A 2,617-nucleotide genomic window follows, 5' to 3' on the forward strand; every position below is an offset into this window, starting at 1 on the left:
AAAACTTGGACATTTTCTTGCAGTCCTCTGCTGTTGCGACTTGAAAAGAACAACAACAACAATTTAGCTCCCAGATTCATGCGTGGTATCTGGATTGGTTTCAATACCCACAAACTGGCGCTTTAGATTACAATATCGGACAGTGTCTGGATTGCATTGTTGAAGCTCACGTCAATGACATTTAATCACAAACCCGTCATCAGAATTTTTTTTTCCAGAGATGCAGCCTGACTGGCTGAGTATATCCTACATTTTCTGATTTCATTTCAGATTTACAGGATTCGCAGTACTTTGCTTTTGAAGCTAAAAAGTAACATAAGTTGACGTCATTGGGGATTCAACAGTCATTACCTTTCTGCAACGGCAAACGTGAGTCATGCGTGCTGTGCATCCTCCCTGCTGCCAGGTAAAGAACATCACTGAGTGGGTGCAGAACATTCTGAGAGGTGAATGGGAGCAGCCGTGATCTATGTGCTAACCATTGACAGAAGGAAAGAAGGGGATGAGTTCCTTTAGTCAGAGTTTCAAGTGCAATAGAGGAAATTAATGAGCAGAACCACAAAGGTATTCTATGCGTTATTTCCAGTGCACCGCGCAATTGAATTTAGAAATGGCAACGTGTGTCTGGATAAACGGTGCACGAGGTTGTGCTCCAGAATCCGGGGGCATTGGGACCAGTTCTGGCGCAGGAGTGGCATGTTACAGTACGTCGGGTTGTACATAAATAGAGCTCGCGGGAAGGTTAACTACTGGGGCGGGTGAGGGATTGAACTAATTTGGCAGTGGAATTCTGTACCAGGATGAAACATCTGTAGATGTTGTAATTATGCCTTTATACACAAGTCCAGATGATTATTATATATCAACTATAGCAGTGAACGTGGCCTCAGACACCACATTTCAGCCCATCCTTGGGAAACGATATACCACCGCTCGGCCAACCCTTCCCTTACACCGAGCACAAGCACAGGAAACACAGGCACACCAGAATTTGCTGAGGACCGTATAGAGTAAAATGTTCTTTGATTAGTGATAGCTCTAAGTATATTTTGGTGTCTCTGTTGCAATTTGTTCTGTGGGATATAAATATATTTTGTATATCTGTTTTAGTGTTTATATATTTGAATGCAACAACGTTATTTATAATAGTATTGTGGAGCATTTGTATTTGTTATAAATTTATTTTCTGTGCATACCTTTGTATCTATATTACTTTTAAACACCTCGCAAATAAACGTAAATACAATTATAGCACAGCAATACTTAGAGATAAATTCATAAAGAAAGCAGACATAAAACAAGTACATTTATAAAATCAAAGATATGAACACAAATAATGTGATTATCAAGGTTCCACACTATTTAAGTTACAAATCACAGATAGATGCACAGATATATTTATAAATTTCCCGCAAGGACATCCAAATTCATTACAAATAACAAAATGGATTGCACACTAAAATAAAACACGTCTATGGCGAAAATGTATGGATTCGCAATAACTGAAAGCTTCTTGCAGAGAGTCGGCACTGACACGATGGGATGAACAGCTTCCTTCTGTGTTGAATGATTCGATGAATCTTTGTCATCCTGCTTGTAAGACAGATGGAACAGGCAGCTCTATGATGGGAGCACTGAAACCACAGGGCATGCCGCTCTAGTGGCGCAATCGGTTAGCGCGCGGTACTTATATGACAGTGCAGGCCCGGGAAATGCCGAGGTTGTGAGTTCGAGCCTCACCTAGAGCAGCCGATGATTTTGCATGTGATGTTTGTACATTGCAGACTCTGATGCAGTTTTCCATTTATCCATCTGTCTTGTCTATTCCGCCATGTATCACGGTGCTGTCTGTCTCTCTCACTCCTGTTAACTCAGTGGCAATCTGTGGGCTATTTCTCAATGAATACCCGTGTCTGTTACCCACATGTAATAAATGAGGGGATCAAACTATTCCTCATCTAACACTGAGGAACTAATGAGCCAACATTTTTAACAATATACAGTTTATTGTAAATATAACAGTCAATCTTGAGTGATATAGGTTCAATTCTGTGCAAAACCAAACTATGATCTCAACGTGTTTCCTATAAACCGCTTTTTAATGTATTGTCGCAAGCGCTGCCATTGTAGCTCAGGGAATTTCATAATTAATAAACATAGAAATCAAGCAATGAGACGGTAGAGATGGTTCTGAGACTGTAGAATGCCCTCGCTCAGAGCAACATTTAAAACAAGGTTACAAACTGGCAGCGTGCAGGAGGAAGGGAGGAGAGGAAACAGAGCCACAGAAAAGCCGCGGGAGTTTCGGAAGCTTCGGGAGTTTTTCCTGTGACCACAGCATAATCATTTAACCAGTAGCTCTGATGTAAAGAATAATGTGCAGAAAACACACTCGATTTCAAAGAGAAGATATGTAAACGTATTGGTTATTTCCACATAATTCCTGCACCACCTCCAACAGAATCAAGGATGTTCCTGAACTTTTCGCGACAAATGTTGTGCTCAGTGTTGCAATGGCTCGTGCATTGGACTTCTCGCTGATTATATTCTACAGAAACATTCAAACTTGTCGATTCCAGTTCTATCAAAGTCCAATTATAAATTAATAGAATTATTA

General features: G+C 40.5%; 1 non-coding gene across 1 annotated transcript; it reads left to right on the forward strand.

Moving 5' to 3' along the window:
• Positions 1 to 1,654: 1,654 nt before the first annotated feature.
• trnai-uau (transfer RNA isoleucine (anticodon UAU)) lies at positions 1,655 to 1,748 on the forward strand. Its single transcript has 2 exons — positions 1,655 to 1,692; positions 1,713 to 1,748. It is a non-coding gene; the product is annotated as a tRNA-Ile (tRNA).
• The last annotated feature ends 869 nt before the right edge of the window (positions 1,749 to 2,617 follow it).

Source organism: Pristiophorus japonicus, unplaced genomic scaffold (genome assembly GCF_044704955.1).
Source record: "Pristiophorus japonicus isolate sPriJap1 unplaced genomic scaffold, sPriJap1.hap1 HAP1_SCAFFOLD_1073, whole genome shotgun sequence".
Classification (NCBI taxonomy): Eukaryota; Metazoa; Chordata; class Chondrichthyes; family Pristiophoridae; genus Pristiophorus; species Pristiophorus japonicus.